General features: G+C 40.3%; 1 protein-coding gene across 2 annotated transcripts in view; it reads right to left on the reverse strand.

Moving 5' to 3' along the window:
* SGMS1 (sphingomyelin synthase 1) overlaps nt 1-22,489 on the reverse strand; it is a 219,155-nt gene that overhangs the window by 102,899 nt on the left and 93,767 nt on the right. The window contains exon 4 of one of the 2 annotated variants that reach the window (XM_036438461.2): nt 1,009-1,048. The gene's annotated coding sequence lies outside the window, so the exon portion shown is untranslated. Of the gene's footprint in view, nt 1-1,008; nt 1,051-22,489 lie in introns of those variants that run through there. The other variant, XM_045581877.1, reaches the window with a different exon arrangement.

Raw genomic sequence — 22,489 nt, forward strand, 5'->3', positions numbered from 1 at the left:
TTCCATTAAAATCAGGGACCAAAACAAGCTGGTAGGAAGAGGAAACACAACGGAAAAAATTCAAAGAGCACAAGAAGACAGCAAAATAATTCAATTCAGATTCTCCAAGGAAAAGAGAAACTATTGCATCCATGAAATAAAAAGTTGTATTTTTTTTTTTTACTTCGATTTTAGTCATTTACTCAAAATATTGTCCAGGGAAGCTAACATGGTTGGTAAAGAAAACGGTGTATAAACCATAAACTGGGTAAAAAATCTAGGAGCATTCTATTGGCCATGCATAGCATTAAGTTGAATCTGTTCCAAAAAGACGTGGCCACAATTGTGCTTATAGCAATAATACTCTAAGAATAGTCCTATTTTTTAAAAAGAAAATATTCAGAGACAAATTTTAAAAATCCTAGCAGAAATTACAAGTTCAATAAATTCTAAGGAAACCTCTCACAAACTATTAAATGCAGAGATGGCCCTTGCCAGTTTAGCTCAGTGGAAAGTGTCAGCCTGAGGACCAAAGCATGCTGGGTTTGATTCCTGTCAAAGGTATGTACATGGTAGCAGGCTCCTCCCCAACCTGGGCCCTGGGTGCAGGAGGCAACCAATCAATGTGGTTTTTTCTGCCTTACATTGATGTTTCTCTCTTTCTTCCACTCTCCCTAAAAATCAATGGAAAAATACCCTCAGGGGAGGATTAATAATACATATACACACACACACACACCCCAAAAAATGCAGAGATGAAAAATAGCTAAGAAAAAGACATTAAAAAATTAGAGAGTTAAATCAGTAGGTCCGAATATACAACAGACAGACTTGTAGAAAAGAGTGAATAAGATGGAAATATAATTATTTTTTAAATATTACAAGAAAATTTCCCAAATTGAAGAACACGAGTTTCTAAATTGAAAGGATTGCAAGCATCAAAAAAATTATTCAGTTCTTTGTAGTAGGAAAACATGGGAAATATAAACCAAGCATCAAGGTACATAAAGAAATTTAAAATACATTTACCTGATTTGTGTTATTTTTCTCCATTAGCCTTCTTTCCAATCTAGGAGAAAATAAGTAAATTAAAGTTCTTTCTTCAAGTAATGAGCTGCTTATAAGGAAAAAAAAACAAATCTAAAATTGAAGGCAGCTATTTTTCATTTCTTATTCTCTATTGAAAAAAAGTATTCTTTCCTACTTCCCAGATAATTTCTGACTGCTATTCAGACTAAAGTTTACAGGTCATACCAAAGCAGAAGCAAGCATGTGCATATAATGCCAATAAAAATTGCACACCATGTACATCTAATAGTATGAGTTTTAAAATCGTGTACTTATGAATTATCTGTTATCCATTCAGGTAAATATCTGCTAATTGACAATATAGAGAAAGATAAAGAAGCAAGAAAGTACAGTTTTCAAACTATAAGAATTAAAACTGTAGGGTGAAAGGGATAGCAACAGGTTTACATTTTCGTTTTTACCAGAACACAAGAACAAGTGGAACAACTAGAGTCCATATACATACATGTATGACCCAAGAGCTTATAGACTTTAACCCACATCACCTTAAAGGTTTAGAAATGCTTCCTCATTTACTTTCATGAAACGCATCCTCAACTAAAAATGAAATATGACCCTTTGAAAACATGTATGTGGATATCAAGTCCACTTAACAACAGGGACATGTTCTGAGAAATGCGTCATTTGCCATGTCACAGAGTGCACTTACACAAACCGAGGCCACGTGGACTGGACTGTAATTGTGCGCACTGTACTTTCATAAAGCTGGCAACATAGTACGTGTGTTTGCACCAGTACCACCACAAGCAGGAGTGTCTGTGGTGTAATCCCTGACAGCTGGCTTGTCTTTTTGGCATGCAACTGTCAGATTTAAGCTTTGATGGGCTGGCCCAGATCTCCACTTCAGAGAGGCATCCCTTCAAGAGAGACTATCTCGGATCAACACATTGCAGCCACAGGCCACAGGACCAGATATAACAAGGCCGCCTCTTGGTTTTAGAGATCTTGGTTGATTTAGATAACTGACCATTTGAAATACTTGTTCCTCTCTTCCTGAGCTTTAACTCTGCTGTTACATTTTAAATTGACCAATAATGAGGGAGCCTATGAAACCCCGACCCCATCCTCCTACCCCAATAAAAGCAGAACCTCAAGCTCAATTACTCTCTCTAACCTCCACCTGACTGGTACCCCTTGGAGTCTCTTGTGGGCTCAAGTAAGACACTTTTTTCTCCACGTTTCCTAATGGTTATTGCCAAAGGGTGTCTTATAATGTAAAAACCACAGGGTGAGTCAGTTCGGTTATAACCCTGGTTTAGGAAGAGGGGTGTCAATGGGAAGCTCACTGGGCCCAAGGCAGTGCCCTGAGGCATTTGTAGAGATTGCTAACACACTGAGAAGGCACAAAACAGTAACTTTCCTAAAATATTAGAATGGTTACCACCTCCCTGGGCAAAATGAATCCACCTCCATTATAATCTTATGAGACCACCACCCTATACACCAGGCGTCTTTGAACTATGGCCCATGGGCCACATGCGGCCCGCAGAGGAGTCTGATCCGGCCCGCCAGGTTTTTTGGGCAGTGAGCGCAGCCGAGGTGTTACAGTAGGAATTAGTAGTTCATATAGTCCGGCCCTCCAGCTCTCTGAGGGACCGTGATCTGGCCCCCACTTTAAAAAGTTTGAGGACCCCTACACGGTCCACCTGAAACATGTTATGCAGCATGTGACTGTAGTTGTAAAATATATATGTGAATTATGATATCTGCAGAAAGAGCAGTTCCCTTAAAAATTAAGAGACATTTGCATTAATGGATATATTACAGACTGACAGAAAAACACAGAAACCTTGGCTGGCTTCCTTACTTTCTTACAATGAACACATGTGGGACCACACTGTTCCCAAAGGACACCACTGTCCTGACTTCGAACACCACACCAGTTTTGCCGGTTGGAAAAGGCATTATTTTTCAGGGATCTCTCTGACAGTCTAAGAGTCCCAATATCTGGGCCCGAATAAAATGCTTTCAGGAGAGAGAAGCAGGTAGTCACTGAGTGCAAGGAGGGGTTATTTCAGAAGGATGTGGATGAGTCGGAGGAAGGTGCTTTGTCTGGTTAAATGGTTGTTTGAGGTCCACCTGCAAGTTTTCCAGAGACTGTAGGATAGAGAAGCTGGTTTGTGCTATACATAGAAGGGAAAGGTGCTGTCCAGGATGAATGTACTGCTGAGGGTGAGACGGGGGAGGGGATAAGCGGGAAGAGGGGAGGAGGTCAGAGGGAGTTTGGACTTCCTTCCTGTAGGTACAAAAACACATCCTTCCTATAAAATAAAAGGGTAATATGCAAATTGACCCTAAAGGCAGAATGACCAGAATGACCACTGGACCAAGTCACTATGAGGTGCACTGACCACCTCTTGGTCCCTTTCCCCGGCCAGCAGGCTCTGATCACCTGATGGCCACTTGTGGTGGGGGCAGGGCAGGCAAGTGGGAGGAAACAGCTGACCCCTCAGTCCTTTCCTCCTGTCGTCAGGCACCGATCACCTGATGGCAAATGGGGAACTGAGGGTGGGTGGCAGCGGGGGGTGGGGCTGGCTGTGGGCAGCTGGGGAAGATGGCCCTGATTGCAGGCCAGGCCTAGGGACCGTACCCGCACATGAATTCCATGCACTGGGCCTCTAGGATAAAATAAAGATAACAGCTAAGACAATATGTGCTGGAAGCTCAACTAAGTTACTGATGTAGCAGCATCTCATTTGATCTCCCAACTGCTATAAAGCCCACACACAGATACAGAGATTAAGTCTCAAAACTTAAGTATGGAACTCAAAGTTCAACAGTGAGGAGAAGAGGCCACCTGCTCCTCTTTTCAGCTTCTGTGTAGGATGGGAGACACCAAAAACAAGAAGGAAAATGTTCACAGAAAAGAGGCCATTGTACTTAGATACAGAATATACTGACTGTATTGTTCCCACCAATGAATGATTTAAAGGAAAAGAACCAAGTCATTCAGGGTCCACAAAGTGTTCTGAGTTAGCAAAAAACCTGAAGGCTTTGTCTCTTGTATCTTATCTTTCTGTAGCTCAAAGGAAACACTTTAAAAAAATCCTTACACTTCACAAGGTCTGATTTTCTGGCATGTTAACTTGTTTTATAGCTCTGTGTGCTTTCACACCGCAGTAGGGGGAATCAAAAGAACACAACATCCCTCAGAAAAAGTCACAGGTGCAGAGAGGCAAATTAAACAGCAAATCATTTGAGGAACCTATGGTAATGCCACCTTCAAATGACATGCCAACCCGCTAAAATAGTTAATGCTGTCGTTAATGCTTTCCAAAAGCAGGAGCCAAAATGAGAATACGGTATATTTCCTCTTCCTCTCAAGTAGCAGTATGTAAAGAGAGAACTTTACATACTGCTACTTGAGAGGAAGAGGAAATAAAATATCTGAATAAGTTACATAAGACTATATCTGATGTACTGCCTATGGCTAAAAAGGCCTTCCTGCATCCTCATTAATACATCAAAAATTAGGTGTCCATGACAATAACTGTGATGGTCAGATAGAATGAAATTCTTTACCTTTAATCCCACCAAACCCTGCAAAGGAAGTAGGGTTCGTATCCCCAACTTCCCAAATGCGCACATTTGGCCCAAAGAGGTTACATAACTTGTCCAAAGTTGCAAAATTGTCCAAGGTCAAAAACTTATCCAAGTTCACATTGTGAGGAAGTAGAAAAGGTTTCCAAATCATGCCTGTTGGATAGCAAAGGCACGGGAAAGTTCTGACTTACTGATGAAAGCAACCAAATTTTTCAATTCCAAATCACATCATGATTCTTGCACTATTTTCTGGTTTCAAATTGCTTCTGTTAAGTCCTGGGTAAAGGATATTGACACTCTTGCTCCAGTGAGATGGGGAAGCGTGTTGTTAGCCAGTGGCTTGAGGACAGGAAACCAGAACAGGTCTGGATGGACTCTGCATAGATTAGACAACTGCTAATGTGATGTCTTTATACCGTGCACCGGGGAAGGCACAGTAAGAGTTGCTGAACTTTACAGTGAACACAAGCTGTGAAGATGCAATAGGAGTTCTTTCCAGGACTAGTTAATGAGCAACTTAACTATGCTGTCCTTGTAAGAAAAGTATCTACAGGAAAAAATATGCAAATTACACTTGTAAGGCTATGGTTCTAAACATTCAATTAAATCTGAGTATAGTAAGGCAAGAATCTTTGTAGCATTAACCCAATGACATTCAGAAGAATATCAGGGGCATTCTGGTATAGCAATTCTCAAACTCCGGTGTGTTTATTGCCAGTGGCTTCCTCTCCAGAAAAACTACACTGATGTAGCAGTTCAAAGAGTACAAAGGAATGAGCAGGAGAAGCGAGGCTGCAGTACGGAAGATTGAAGTTGAAATAATTCTGCAAGGCATGGCAAACTCCCACTTCACAAGTTTGTATTTGGATGGCCAGTCCTTTCAAAGCTTGCTATTTCCTCCTAGATCAGGGAGGGCAGTGATTTCACATTGGGACCCACCTGGTTGAGTGAGTGGCTAAACCACCACTGGGAGACAAAGCTGAAATCAACTGCTATGTCTACCATGCAAACACAACACAGAAATCACAGCAGGGCCCTCGCCGGTGTGGCTCAGTTGGCTGAACGTTGTCCGATGCACCAAAAGGTCTTCCTCTCAATTTCCAGTCAGGGCACATGCCCAGTTTGTGGGCTCCATCCCTAGTAGAGGGCAGGCAAGAGGCAGCTGATCGATATTCTTCTCTCACATCAATGTTCCTCTCTCTCCCTCTCACTTCATCTCTCTCTCTCTCTCTCTCTCTCTCTCTCTCTCTCTCTCTCTCTTTCTCTCTCTTTCTCAAATCAATAAAAACAGATTTTTTAAAAGAAAAAGAAGAGAAATCGCAGCAGGCATGCTTCATTTTTGGCAGCCCTCTCCCAAATTCGAATTCTAATTTGGTCGTTTCTTCTCAGGGGAAAGATGGTATGTAATTAGACATGAATAATTTAGAAACCAATAACAGCACAAGATAAATTTAATTATATTTTTCTATTTCTATTTTGTTTTTTCTATTAAAATTTTACTTTATTAGAAGAGTAAGAACCATGGGAGACTTTCTCATTCTCATAAGCAGCATGTTAAGCAAATGAATTTTTAATTTAAGAATACACAATCCAAAGTACTACAAAGTTAGTGCTTTCTTCCTCTAATGTCTACCTCTCAAACAAACACAGTTTAAGTGAGCTTCTTCTTTCTTTCCTCTGCTTGGAGAAGAACTTCACAAACCTCTCAGGATGGAAGGATTTAAATATAGTGGAAAGGCCTCAGCCAACGCATGTCTAGCAGTAGAAAAGTGTGTAAACCAGCATTTACACTTCTGTGTGGTACCTAATACCACGAAGGTAAGTATCGACATCAGCCAGGAGCACTCCCAGGGAGGCGCCAGGCACAGTCCCCAGGCAGTTTATGTAGCTCATTTTAACCCTGAAAATAAGCATGTGAAACATCAAAATGCCTTTTCCTTTGTACTGGTGGGAAATAGCATGTATGTGACACAAAAAAACAGTTTTCCAAACCAAAAAGACATTTTCATTCTAATTAAATCATCAGATCCCCACCCCTACCTTAAAATTTAAATCTTAACCCTTATTTTCCCTTTTGCAGGCTGCCCAGAAGACACTCAGTTTCCCAAAATTTTTACTGAGAAATCCACAAGTTGAAGAAATAACTTTCTAACTACTGATGTGCTAATTTAAACTTTTTCATATGTCATTAATCACAGCTCCTTAAGGGCAAGAGCCACGCTTTATCTGCACCTATAATGATCTCATTCCCTAGGACAGGAGGTGGAAAGCACCTAACAAAACCCCATTCATGTTTGTTGCCAATTATATCAAATCAAGTTTCTTAGTCAAGCCATCTGGTTCATCCACCTTTACTTTCCACACTTAGTCATTATTTTCAAAATTGGATTACTACCCAGTCTCGAAAGATGTATTCATTGCTAAATGTTTGCTCCTGCAATTCCCTGTAATGTCCTTCTCCTAACCCTGTTCTTTACCCTCCTAATCCATGTGTATACCTTATTTAGAAACAACAATGGAAATATATTTGCAATGATGGATGAATTGTTCACATGCTCTTTTTTGACTTAATAAAAACTTTTTTCTCTAAATATCATAGATGCATTCAATAAATTCTGGCTTAGGCTCAAACTGGTTTGGTTCAATGGATACAGCGTCAGCCTGTGGACTGAAAAGTCCCAGGTTCGATTCCGGTCAAGGGCATGTACTTTGGTTTCGGACACATCCCCGGTAGGGGGTGTGCAGGAGGCAGATGATCGATGATTCTCTCATCGATGTTTCTAACTCTCTATCCCTCTCTCTTCCTCTCTGTGAAAAATCAATAAAATATATTTTTTAATAAAATAAAATAAATTCTGGCTTAGTAATTACCTTCTCATAATATATGATTATAGTTTATCTTCCATTAAAAGCATCTTTACACAGTCTTATGCAACTATCCAAAAAAATTTTTAACCAAGATCAAAATCTATTAATCCTGCCGAAACCAGTTTGGCTCAGTGGATAGAGCGTCAGCCTGCAGACTGAAAGGTCCCAGGTTCGATTCCGGTCAAGGGCATGTACCTTGGTTGTGGGCACATCCCCAGTAGGGGGTGTGCAGCAGGCAGCTGATGGATATTTCTCTCTCATCAATGTTTCTAACTCTCAGTCCCTCTCTCTTCCTCTCTGTAAAAAAATCAATAAAATATATATATTTTTAAATCTATTAAAACATTTAAATAATCCTTTAAAACATTTCTCTAAAGTGTATCTATTATAATCTCCTATAGTTCAAGTAGCTCCCTTTGAAAGTCACACTATCTCTCAACTCATCTCATAAGCACAGACTATGTCATATCCCGAACAGTGTGTACTGCTCAGCAATTTAATAAATACTTTAAAAACTAATCTAAATGCCTTGCCTTTTGAACCTGGATTATTTTTCAATATTGAGAAGAATAAATATTTAATGAAATTAAAGGAACTCAGAACAATAAGAACTTTCTAACTTCCTTTTTAAATACTTTGAAGTAATTTATAGCTTCAAAAGAAAATTCAGCATGAATTGTAAAACCAAGTTACCATAATAAACTTTGCAAGTCACAAAAGCTGCCTTCTGTGTTCCTAAATGAGGCTAATAAGAATGTAAGATGGGCTATAAGAAAATCCCAAATTTATTCCAATATCGAAACAAATTAAAATATTAAATACAGTCTCAGAGCAGATTATGGGAAATGTGTTTAACGGAGAATTAAGTAATTTATTGTAATAGACATAAATCAGGGTTTCTGTTCACCACTCCTATTTCTGGGGGATCTATCACGACCTGAGGCTCAGTTTCTGTCTCCGGTATCACATGCTACAACCCCACACACACACCACAGCTGACAGCCTGGAAGAATACCTGACCAAGAGGCAGCCGTTCACAGGCTGGCCAAGGGCCTGTGACTTGTGTTTACTGGCAAAGAGATGGGTCAGTCAATCAGCTTCTCTGCCTCAAGAACTGAATCAAGAAGCTTAAAGGAAGCTGCCAGTCAGATCTTAGGGTAAGAGCAACCGTCATGGACTGCCTGCCATAGAGAGTGAGAACTGAACCCAAGTCAGTTCCTGAGATCTTCACACCTACCTCCTGATCACCAACCCCATTCCCCTGCCTTTCTGGAGTGAGACTGGCCTGGTTTTATCAACCAAAAAGGAAAAAAAAAAAAAAAAAAAAAAAAAAAAAAAAAAAAAAAAAAAAAAAAAAAAAAGGGAAAAGAAAAAGATCATCATAGCAACTTAAGTTACTTTTTTATGTAACCACCTATTATTAACATAGTTAGAATAAAGCCACCTTGTTCCTTAGACTAAATGGAAGAAACAAATCGGATCACTTAAAAAATCTGAGGTCAAATGTTAAAAGAAATGCAGTTTTATTATTTTCTACTTCCTCTCAATTCTGACTCTAGGTTTCTCACCTATACAATGAGGTCAGTTATGAGAAGGTCTCCTGGTTGTTTTCCCTGGCTTACAATCCTAGTACAGGCAGTCCCTTGCGGACCAAGAAGGACTCTATTTTTGGACAGTTTGGAAAACATTCTCTATTACCTGGGCTGTCCCATGATAAATACACAATCTATCAAATTCATAATTAAAACTAACATTTCCTTATAAAATTTCTTAAAATGAGTTGTTTCCCAAGGTGTCCCTGTTATATAAATATACATAGAATATTGGAAATTTTCACACTATTTTCAATTGCTCTGTCTTTCATCTAAAATATACAATGAAACTACAATGCTCTGCCTTTCCCTTAGTTTAAAGAAACTAAAAAGCACAGCACTTGAAGAATCATTCATCCATTCATTCATTCTGCTGGCTTAAGTGTGTACATCACTGAAGTAAGTTATAACCCTGGGCAACAAAGCATCATTTCCTTCATAAGACACCAAATCCTCAAATGGTTATCAAATAAAATAGGAAACTTTTCTTCTAACTGTCCAGGTAGAAGAAAAGTGACTGTCTGGGCCGATTTTTTTCTCTCTCTTTTTTAGCTACTGAAAATCTTTGTGAAATGTATTATGATTTTTTTACTTTTCCCATTTGCAAAAGTAACCAATGTTCTTTGAATGGTATTAGTAAATCAGATACACATAAACAAGAAAAATTACCAAAACCTTACCTTTCAGTCAGATCACTTACCATTTAGAAATATTTCTCCCTAATTCTCTTTTTAGGGCACCCAACAACAGGAAAATTTGGTCCACTGATGTGTGTGTGCCTGTGCACGTGTGTGTGTGTGTGTGTGTGTGTGTGTGTGTGTGTGTGTTTTAAATATATTTTTACAATGTTAAATATATTTTTACTTTCTGTAAATTTTTGTATATTTTTGGCATACTTTGTATATTTTTTAGACTTTTTATACATGCTTTTTGAATACTTCTTGTTTGATAAATTATTTTGTAAGTTTAGAACTATTCATATTATTTCATAATCATTTTCATGTCACAATATATGAACATGTTTCCAGGCTATTGAACTATTAAATATTTTTCTATATCTTTGCCCCTTTTCTTTTTTTGAGAGAAGGGAGATTCACTGCTTTGTCAAGAAATAGGGTTTTTCCCTCCCACTTCTAATCACATTTATTTTCTTATAAGAGTTACTATGGTTCAATATAAAGTTTTGAAAAACAGTAATATCTCACCAAATTGAGAACATATATGCATACTATTTTGAAACTTGTTTTCACTCAAATTGCAACCTAAACACTTTCCTATCTCCTTGAATGTACTTCTGGGGTTATTTCCTGATTTTTTTAAACGTATTTTTTATTGATTTCAGAAAAGAAGGGAGAGGAAGAGAAAGATAGAAATATCAATGATGAGAGAGAATCATTGATCCACTGCCTCCTACACACCCTGCAGTGGAGCTTGAGCCTGCAATCTGAGTATATGTCCTAACTGGGAATCAAACCGTGACCTCCTTCTAGTTCATAGATCGACACTCAATCACTGAGTCATGCTGGCTGAGCATTTCCTGACTTTAAGACAAGACTTCCCAGAACACAATTTCAGATGTTTGTTTTGAACCAAGGACATCACTAAGAACACTGATAACTGCAATACACTATAGCTATGGATGCAAGCGATATGCACACAAATTGTAATGAACAAACCCAGGAGATGCCCTAAATCTGTTCTGTTTTATTAATTTTATTTTTTTAAAGAGTTCTCCAATTTTAAGCTTTTTAATGAGTGTTCTTTCCCTCCTGAAAATAAAGGAGACAAAACAGCTCTAAATGAATCTAATGTCTGCACAGTGAGTTATTAACTTAGACTTTTCCCCAGTTACATTCCCAGTCTCTATATATTAAGAATAAAAAGGAGAAAGGGAAGCACAAGAAGGAGAATTGTTTTCCTACTACGATGACTTGGGTGATTTCAAAACAGCCTCTATTTCTGAATCACTAATGAAAACCTATGTCAACAATTCAAATGAACTTTTCTTTCCCACAATTAATATGAAATGCATATCCTTCAACACATCCAAATTTGTATAAGGGTATTTGGAGAAGGTTTGGTCCGACACCTGCAAATTCTCTCCCATCATTCATCAGAAGCCACTTCTGCACTGGTCATAGTTCCCTCAAGCTCTGAGGCTTAACTGATTAACCACAATCCAAATTTGAGGTCCAAGCAATTCTGTGAGGTTAAAGATGCCTTTTTAAAAAAGATATAATCATCTAATGATCTTCCCCACATAATAAATCAACTTTATTAAATCTGTTCTGGGGAAAAAAAATCTGTTCCAAGAAACATTTCATATTCCATATGCATTCAATTAAAACAGTAACAAACAAGGTACCAAACGAGGTGGTACTGTCAGGTAAAGAGAGAGTATGTTTGTCAGAACTAACCTCTGACCTTGTTCCTGTAAAGTGGACATTACAGTTGTCTGGTTCCCTAAAAAACCAAGTAATCTTTTCAAGTTATCTTTTATTGAAGACACAGAAAAAGTATGGAAGCAGCACCATAAAGGACAGGCAAAATCTATACCCACTTCATCCACAGAACTTAAAACTGTATCTGCCACTCGACAGGGATTGAAGAAGTTTTCTGAACAAGTGAATGTTCTCAAACAATAATGTTTTTCATTCACCAAAAATTCTTTCCCTCTGCAGTGTTTCCCAAACTTTTCACATATGTGTACCCCTTCTATAATTTTCGTAACGCTGAGTACCCTTCGTACTCATGAGAACGTAGAATTAGGCGCAGCTAACCACGGTGCAGTGCATATCCCCACCAAACTCCGGTGCAACGCGTACCCCCACCAAACTCTTCCCGTACCCCTGGGGGTACGCGTACCACACTTTGGGAAACACTGCTCTAAAGGAACCACCAGAATGAGTCTAGATGAGATTAGTTGACCTGCCTCTTATTCGACTTAACAGTGGGAGAGCCTGCACAAACTCCTGCTAGGGGAAGACTGACAAGTCTCACCCCAAGTGTCCAGTTTTGTCAGCATTATAAAAAGTTCAAAGGACCTTTTCCAAAATAGCCACAAACTTGTCCTGCAGTTCCATGGTGTGCTGTTTCAATTCAATTACATTAACTCTCCAAGTGGCTCCTTCTGAAAGGTCAAAATCGCTCATTAGAAAATAAACACAGCTCAGTCAAATCCCTTGGCCTGAAGCAAACAGGTAACGCAAAGAAATGGCTCCCACCTCAGTAGGGGCTAAGTCTAGTCCTGCCGACTTATTTTTTGACTTTCAGAAGGTCTTTTCTCCCATCTTTGTGCCTCTCGGTGGGTAGAAGTGTGTGTGTGTGTGTGTGTGTGTGTGTGTGTGTGTGTGTGTGTTGCACACATGTGTTTAATCCATAAAACAGGGATTTGGGTGGGATGCTCTCTGTCAGCTGTGATTCTATATTCAAATAATTTACAATTATTCTAATTATTCTAACTATCCCAAATTATGAGCAAGAGTCAAGTTTGATTACTGTTGATTAAAAAATTCCCATGGGAGGCAATGTAATATAATGATCAGAGATAAGTATGAAACTAAGAAATGTAAATATGACACCTGGTAGAAGATATTGGAAATATGTGGGACATTTTGGATGGCACAGTCATTGGGGTCTTAATGGACATTTAGTGGGTGGGATCCAGAGAATCTAAATGTCTTAAAATATGTAGAACAGGCCCACACATGAGGTCCTGCCTTAGATAACGACTGTGAGCAACACTGATGAATCTGATTTCAGACCGTGAGGCTTCTAATTAGCAGTGTGACCTTTAATTGCCTATGGTTAGGTCATTTAATTCTGAGCCTCAGCTCCTCAGAGGGACTTACAAACTGTGGGCCCTTGTGTGTTCAACTATCCTCTTCAGTTTCCTTATCCATACAACTCGGGCAAAAAAAGTTGCAGGGTTTTGATGAGCAGTGGTCTGTTATTATTTATGGGAGGCAGTTATTAATAGGTGCACATTATAGACGTTAGATACATATACTTTCAAAAGCTCAGTAACTACACCCATCTCAGATCACCACTGACAAGAACAATTACAAGGAGTAGAGCCTATTCATTGGTGATACTGATTGATATTTTAGCAAATTGTCTTTCAAACAAAACTGTAGGCAAGTATTTTGTATGTTTTTTTTTTTATTTAAAATACGACATACTAATTGACTGACCAATGAGGTACAGTATATACAGATTTCCAGGTTTGTCCCAAAATTTAATTGTGGTAATTATAATATGATTAATAGTCTAGAGAATGAAATGGCAAAGCCCAGGTTCCAAACACCAGGTTAAATACTAAAACATCTAAACAAAAACAAAAACTCACTACCAGTTTCTTTAAACATCCTCAGATCTTCCTAAGAAGACTTAACTTTAGAAAGGTGATGAAAAACAAAAATTTGCAGAAATACATCAATATGAATAAGAAGTTTAAGCACACCCCCTCAGGTAGGTTAACATGCACAAAGCTGGCGGAAAAATAACCCACGAATTGGTGGCACAGAAGTGCAGGTGGAAATCAGAGCAGCGACACAGGCCTGTGGCTACAATAGGAACAGGTCCTTGGGAAGCTCAAGACTTGCCCCTAACAGCCTCTGGGCACATTCCCCACATTCAGGTAAGCTAACCATGATAGCATGGGGGCCACTAGCTCCACATCCAGGGAACCAGTGGCCCCACACAATCATGGTTAGCTTACAGTTCTTGGATTTTAATGAGGTGCTGGAGTTCAGATTCAACTGCTGTTTCTATCAAGAGAGGGACTTACTTAAAAATTAAATTGTCCCTGCCTGAAATAACTCTTATTGAAATACCTAACTTTTAGGAGAAAATGTTTAGATAGAAGTGATCCATTAGCCAGCTACTTTACACAATTGCTGGTGGGATGGAAACTATGTTAAACAAGCTAAATTCTAAAAGGTGACTGGTTTTCCACACAACAGATACCCAAATGCTAGCTTCACAAAGCCACAGAAAGTCTCCCAAGATCTCGCATGTACAAAACTTAACAACGAAGGATGTACCATAAGGATATACCTCTCAATATTGTTTTAAAAAGAGTTAATGTCTCGCCCTAACTGGATTGGCTCAGTGGATAGAGTGTTGGCCTGAGGACTGAAGGATCCCAGGTTCGATTCCTATCAAGGATGTATACCTTGGTTTCGGACACATCTCCAGTAGGGGGTATGCAGGAGGCAGCTGATCAATGTTTCTCATCGATGTTTCTGGCTCTCTGTTTCTCTCCCTTTCCTCTCTGTAAAAAAAATCAGTAAAATATATATATTTATAGTTTTAAAAAGAGTTAATGTCTAAATGAGGGTGGTTAAATTCTAGTTGTCCCATACATGGGAATCGTGTAGCCACTTTTTAAAATGGGTGAAATTTATATGTACTGATATGTCATCATCTCCAAGAAGTGTCAGACAATGAAAAGACCAAATCATGGAACAGTGTGCATATTGTATTCAGAATGTTTGTGTTTACATAGAAGGTGATGGAAGAATACACACAAAACTGAAACTAACTCTGGGGAAGGCAAGGGAGGACTGGAATGAAAGGACGGCTTTTCACTTTCTACCTTCTATGTTGCTTAGGGAATTTTTTAAACCATGTGCATATATATATATATATATATATATATATATATATATATATGTACATATATATATATGTATTGTTTTTTATAGTAATATATATATATATATATATATATATATATATATTACTATAAAAAAGACAATTTAACCTTTTTTAAAAGTAAAGTAGCAGATGTTCCCTACCTGTCAGCTTTCCTTTAATACTGAGGCCTGTATATTCAGAGATAAGCATGGCCAATGCAGGTGGGTTGTTTAAACAAAGTAGAAAATCACAGTTCCTTGCTTCTCCCCAAAACTGCTAACCACCTTTCCTACATTGTGGTAGATGAGCTACGCACTTTCCACAGCCGCCTGCAAGAAACAGGCCTCCAGAACATTTGAAAAACCTGTGTGTTTTTTTTATTCTGGTATAAATAATCTGTTAGTGGCTATAAATTTCTTGCTACCTGCATTATCAAGCAGGTTGCACCAAGCACATAGTTCTGTACAAAGTAAACATCATATAAAAGCACTCTGCTGGTTGTCTGCTTTTCCTTATTCCTCAGCCAAATGCTGGGAACTGGCGGAACCTGCTCTTGTCAATAAATATCAACGTACAGCCAACTTACTAAATAGAATCACACTGTGTCCTCTGACACCACCCCCATTATGCCCAACACCCCCCCCACTACCACCATCCGAAAAAGCAACCCGGCATCTAGGTGCCCACAGCACTAGCAAATGCCCCCAACTGGCCATTCCTCCACAAAGCCCAGGCCAGGCCAGCTCCTAGTAAAAAGCTGTCATCTCTCCAAGAAGGAAATGGCGTGGCGGGAGCTACCTGAGAGCTCCTGGACCCAGTTCAAAGGCAAACAACCACCTCTGGACCTTCTGAAACACAGTCCTCCCCACCAGCACCAAGGCCTGCCACCATCCCGGATCCAGTCAGCACAAGCTGTGTGACCTTCAGCAAATTGCTTAGCCTCTCTGCTCTTGAATTTCTTCACCTGGAAAACGGTACTGGAATGCCACCTGCCCAGAGCTCACAGAGCTGAATTAGACAAGCACGTGAAGCTTTTGGCACATGGGCAGCATGTTGGCTAATATCACTGCCATGGTCTTTAGGCACACCAGCCTCCTTTTTGGTCTCACTAATTCCACTCTAGTTTCTACCCAGGAGTGAAAGCAACCTTAAAAGTGGGGAGGGTGGAATCACCCTGGTTATTTCCACCCTCCTGTCCCCACAGACAAGGAACAACAGCCCCCACTGTCTGTTAGTGGCTAGAATGAAGTCCAGAAGCCTTGGGACAACCTCTCCAGGCCACACGTCACCCATCATTCACTTGGGGAACGCTGGTTTCACCCACTCTTCTCCTCCCCTGCCCCCCAAATAGGGGAAAGGCCTCTCTGCCAGATGCTCCCTGTACTCCTTTGTTGAACTTCCCACAACACGGAAAGATGCCTAATGAGGCCCGTTCTGCACTAGCGTGTGAGGTCCATTCATCAGAAAGGTCGGACCCATCTCTTCAAGCATTATAATCCATACATGCGGTCTAGTATTAAAGCTGGGAGCTAGGACAACCTAGCTTCACTGTTGTATCCCACTAATACTGTTGGAATTGAATTCATAACCAGTGAGATTCTATAAGATAAACCAAAAGGTCACTGGGGGTTAAATTCCACAACCTTCAGCTGACCAGTTCAGACCAGATGATTCATCCTCTTGCCATCTAACACTGGGCTTAACTGAAAAGCATGACTCTCAGTTACAGGTTTTATTTTAGAAACATCTTGTTTACCCATCTGAATGCCAACCCCGGGTTATTTCTGCATGTTGCTTTTCCTCTCAGGCTGAGCAAGCTGCTATTAAAACCCTGAGTGAAAGTATGCTGGTATTACCCTCCAGGGAATTCGATTTCTAAGAAAAGCCCATTCATTGTGCTTGGACAAAATGAAGAGAATGAAGACTTCAAGCAAGTTATGGATTGGGGAAGTAAAGCTCAAGGTCTCAATGAATCCCCACCACCCCCGATTTCCCAAAGAACACTATTTGGGTGGGTTGAAATAATGTAACTTGCAAAATATGTGACTGGGATAAAAAAAAAAAAATCCCTTTTATCCTTCAGAGGAAAGAGTTCACAGCCAACCACGTCAATCCTTTTTTTTTTTTTTCCTTTTTATAATTATTACTAGAGGCCTGGTACACAAAATTCGTGTGTGTGGGGGAGGGGAGAGGTGTCCCTCAGGTCAGCCTGCACCCTCTCCAATCTGGGATCCCTAAGGAATGTCTGACTGCCCGTTTAGGCCCAATCTCTCTCACAGTCCAGGATGGCTGGCTCCCAACTGCTCACCTGCCTGCCTTCCTGATAGCTCCTAACTGCTTCTACCTGCCAGCCTGATCATCCCCTAACCACTACCCTGCCAGCCTGATTGATGCCTAATTGCTCCCCTGCCAGCCTGATTGCCCCTAACAGCCCTCCCCTGCTAGCCTGGTCAACCCTAACTGCCCTCCCCTGCCAGCCTGGTCACCCCCAACTGCCCTCCCCTGAAGGCCTGCCCCCCCCCAACTTCTCTCCCCTACCAACCTGGCCTCCCCTAACTCCCCTCCCTTACAGGCTTGATTGCTCCCAACTGCCCTCCCTTGCAGGCCTGGTCCCTCCCAACTGCCCTCTCCTGCAGGCCTGACTGTCCCCAACTGCCTTGCAGGCCTGGTCCCCCACAACTATCCTTCCCTGCAGGCCCGGTCGCCCCCAACTTCCCTCCTATGCTGGTGTGGTCACCCCTCACTGCCCTCCCTTGCAGGCTTGATTGCTCCCAACTGCCCTCTCTTGCAGGCCTGGTCCTTTCCCACTGCCCTTCCATTGGCCATCTTATGGCAGCCATCTTGTGTCCACATGGGGGCAGCCATCTCATGTCTTGGAGTGATGCGCTCAATTTGAATATTACTCTTTTATTAGACAGGATTTTTAATTGAGGTAAAATATAATTAACATAAAATTCACTGCCTTAGCCACTTTTAAGTAGATAGTTCAGTGGCAATGAGAACATTCATATTGTTGTGCAACCATCACCACCATCAATCTCCAGCACTTTGTCACCTTCCCAAGTGAAACTCTGTTCCTACTAAACAATAACTCTGCATTCCCCTTTCCTTCCCTCCTCCCACCCCACCCTTGGAAAACACCATCCTACATTCTGTCTCTGTAATTTTGATACTCTAGGTACTTTATATAAATATAAATCCATATTTGTCCTTTTGTGACTGGTTTATTTCACTTAGTATAATGTCTTCAAGTTCATCATGTTGCAACATTTGTTAGAATTTCCTTCCTTTTCAAGGCTGAATAACATTTTATTGTTTGTATACACCACATTTTATCTACCCACTTACCATCACAGAACATTTGGGTTGCTCCCACCTCTTGGTTACTGTGACTAATGCTGCTATGAAAATGGATGTGCATATCTCTTCCACATCCTGTTTTCAATTCTATTGGATACTCAGAAGTAGAATTGCTGGATCATATGGTAATTATATTTTTAATTTTTTGAGGAATCACCATACTGTTTTCCATAGAAACTGTATTATTTTACATTCCTACAAGAATCAGAACATAAGGAACAACTTATCCATATTTTTGTCAACACTAGTCATTTTATAGTTCATATATATATATATATATATATATGTATATATATATATATACATATATATATATATATATATATGAAATTTCAGAGAAGAACGGAAAGGGAGAGATAGAAACATCAATGATGAGAGAGAATCATTGATTGGCTGCCTTCTGCATGCTCCCCTCAGGGGATCAAGCCCACAACCCAGGCATGTGTCCTGACCAGGAGCTGAACCATAACCACATGAGGCTCAACCACTGAGCCATGCCATCCTGACTATGGGTTTTTTTGTTTTGTTTTGTTTTTAATAAATAGCCATTCTTATGGGATTTCTTTATCTTTTTTTTTTTTTTTTACTTTAAAACTTGTTAATTCAATTAAACGTTTGTCCCACCTATGCAGTTGGCTAAGAATATTAGCAAATCGTATGCTGAATAATTGTCTTCTGAGAGGTAATTTTAATAATGCAGTTGAGCTAAAAAAAAAAAAAATTGGGGGCACAAAACCACCTTTGTATTCATATCTGAAACTACCACTTCTGAGGTAAAGTACCTCTTCTCTAAACCCCAGTTTCCTCATTTGTGAAATAGCTTCTCTGAAATTCACAGAACCTGAGTGAAAGACTTTGGAATATTTAAACCAAATTTCTACAAATAACTGCTGTCAGTTTGTTCTTTGTATAAGTTTACTAATAATTTACAGTAAAATATAACATAAGTGAGAACCTAAAGCAGTTGTAAAGAAGATGTATGTATGCATTTTACATTTATGAACATGAAAATGTATTTTAAAATAAAAATTACCTAAAAAAGATAGTGTTTCATTATCAAAACACTTAAAGACCCTTTACTGTGTGTGTGTGTGTGTGTGTGTGTGTGCACTAAGCATTTTCCTAAGCACCCCACATTTATCAACATTTTAATCTCTACATAAGGATTCTGATTCAGGTTCCATTAATATTATTACATTTTCAATTACTCCTTAAAATCTTGACACATTATTTATATACTCCACTGAGAAGCATTCATATAAAATAACACTATAAAACCTTAATTATGTTCCTGGCTCCAGGTTTCTGGACAATCTTCATCTCTCCATATTGGCTATTATAAAACCACTAGGGGCCCAGTGCTCAAATTCGTGTACCTTAAAAGGAACTGTGGGCCTCAAGGCTGCGGTGGGCACAGGGACGGGTCTCGGCCTCTCTCTGCCAGCAGCTCTGCTCCCACCACCACCTGGAGCAGGGGGAGGTGGAGAAGCCCTCAGGGGCAATCAGGGTCAGCACCTGCTGATGGTGTGGAGTGATTGGGACCAGCACCAGCACCGGACACCAGTGCCAGGTGCAAGTGGCAGCTCTGGCACTAGCAGCAGGTGCGAGCAGGGCCGGTGCCAGCAGCAGGTGTAAGCGCTGGGTGGGACCACAGCACACAGGAGCAAATAATTTTCAGTAACCACCAGAGGCTCGCCCTGATGACAGTGGGCGCCCTGCCTTGGTTTGGCGCCCCTGCTCACCTTCCACCATCCTGCCACGACCAACGCCCACTATGTTCCATGCTCTGCCACCTGTAACTGACACTTGCCATGTTATGCACGCACCCCCTGTTGGTCAGCGCACCTTATAGCGACAGGTTGTTCAGTTGTTTCACTGTTCGGTCTATTTGCATATTAGGATTTTATATATATAGAATATTACCACCCTCCCCAGAAAGTGGTTTAAAACACTGGCATGCTCTGAAGATGGCATATTTTTAGATTAATTAGTTCAGGTTTAAACAGGAAACTATTTCAACCATTGTTATGTTAAAATGCTTTGAAATTACTTTCTAATTTCAATGATTATGTATATGATATATAATTTTAAAATCTTTCTTTGGTGGTTCAAGATTTAACGAGGGATCTCAGCTGATTTTTCAAAGAACTCTTTAACAAATCCTAGGAAGGCCCATGGTCATGCTATGGATATCTATCGTCACTGGGTCTCCATGATCCCTGGGCCAGGCAGAAGGAACTGGGCTGAAAAGTGACTGATAACAAAACATGCCCTATAAAATAAATTCCTGAAATTAGCTTCCCCACTTTAGAAGACAGCAAGACTGTACACAAAACTATTTTTGGGTATTCCTTCTATCCCCACCTTCCTGTGTTTTCACTGTAATTTGACCATCCAGAAGAAATCAACAAATAAGAACGTCAGTGCTACCAAAAAGGAAACCTGTCAGTCACAGTATTGACTTTTCCCTCCTTCACTGGCTTTTGAAATCTGAATCCTACCTCCAGAGAAGCTACAGTAAACCCTAGCAATCACATCCTTGGATCTAGGTGTGCTGTTCAGATTCAAAGTTAGGTAACAGCAGAGTCTCTGAACCTCAGAACTCCAACCTCTGAGAGAGAACCATGGCTACAAACAGTTTGGGAAGGAGAGGAGGGGGGTGGGGCGCAATAGAGCCCCGATTAAAGCCAGGTCTCGGGAATCCAATTCTAGGGTTCTTACCTCTGCTGATCTTTGACCTGCTGCCCTGGTCCTGCAACACGACTCAAGCCACCCAGATATGTGGCTTGTGAATCCTGACATTTTATCCAAAGAGCTAAATTAGACAGAAGCGCTCCTGCTGGCTTGTGATTTTTCCCAGGTCCCTTTGCATATTTTAATCTCATCAATCGTCTTAATGACCTTTACGGCAGTTTTCTTTTCCCTGGGATCCAGCACAGAATCATAAACTGCTTTTAACCCATGTGTCTCCTTAGTGTTCCTCCAACTGAAACGGTTCTTCAGCTTTTGTCTTTCATGCCATTGATATTTTGGAAGAATGCATGCCAGTCATTTTAGAGAACAGCCTTCAGTTGGTCTTCTCTGCTGATTCTTCATGATTAGATTCAGATGCCCCATTCTTGACTGGGGTGTGACATCCAGAGGCAGGTGACACCATTGTCCTTTATTGTGATGTAAATTTTGGTCCCTCCTTTAAAGTGTTGTCCAGACTTTCCACTTCCATTACTATTTTTTCCTTCTGTAATCAATTATTAAATTTGGGGGGAAAGCAATGACACACTTTGATTTCAGAAACTGACTCAAGCATTCGATTGGTGAGTATATCCTTGCTGTGCACCTGTTACTTACTGGGCATCGTGGTGGCGCTGGAGATACTGCAATGCGATACAGACATATCCCTGTCTTCGGGAGTTTTCATTCCAGTTAGGAAAACAGGCAATGAGCAAGTAAATAAATAAAATGCTGTGTGATCTGGTGACAAGTGCCTCCCAGAAAATAAAGCAGAGGCAGGCACAGGGAGGCCTGAGGGAGGAGCAATTGAATGTGCAAATGCTGTTGTGGCCCTCAGTCCACCCCCAAAACCAGGCAGAAGAGATCTTCCTACAGCAGAAATTGTATCATGTCACTTCCTGCTTAAAACCCAAGAGTAAGTAAGAACCTCCTGCACAATGTCCCGGCCTCTCCACAGTCACAATCATCTTCTGGCATCCTCTCTAGCAATAACGCCTAAGCTTCCCCCAGTGGGCCCTGTCCCCGCTTCTCAAGTCCTCAGCCCACCTGCAGGACCCCCTCTCCCTGTCCACCCACAGCACCTCCCTGGGGACTCTCCTTCAATGCTGAGAACTGGGGAGAGGGAAGGAATCCAGTCCCCAAGCTCCACCATTCTAACGCAAATAAAAACAGAGTTCTGAATTATGTGAACATTATAACAACTACTTACAATTATCTCTTGTATACATGATTTTATGCAAAATTTTATATTACATACTAAAGTACTTTGTTACATTTTTAACTATCCTAGGCAGGGCACTTAATTAAATATGCTTGATTTTTCCGTCTTCTCTGTGTTGATTAAGAAAACTAATTTGCAGAGATAATTCTACATGATTCACACACAGACTAAGAAAAATTTGCAAGCATTTCTTGAACTGAAACAGCTTGTAAATAAACATCATGAATATGTGAACACCCACAGGCAAGTAGTGTAGAATCCACCTACATAAATCAACTGAGTCACACTTCAAATCAATTCAAGTCATCTCAAAATCCTTTTCATATGGTGCTCTGTCCTGTGTTTGGTGCAGCAGGAACTTAGAAAGAGAATATAAGTTAGGAATCCCACTTTTAGAAAGGTTAGGCAATATGGTGAGATGTTAAAATACATGCTGTCATTAAAACCCTAATAAAAAAAATCTTAG

Source organism: Pipistrellus kuhlii, unplaced genomic scaffold (genome assembly GCF_014108245.1).
Source record: "Pipistrellus kuhlii isolate mPipKuh1 unplaced genomic scaffold, mPipKuh1.p scaffold_m20_p_15, whole genome shotgun sequence".
NCBI classification, from domain to species: domain Eukaryota; kingdom Metazoa; phylum Chordata; class Mammalia; order Chiroptera; family Vespertilionidae; genus Pipistrellus; species Pipistrellus kuhlii.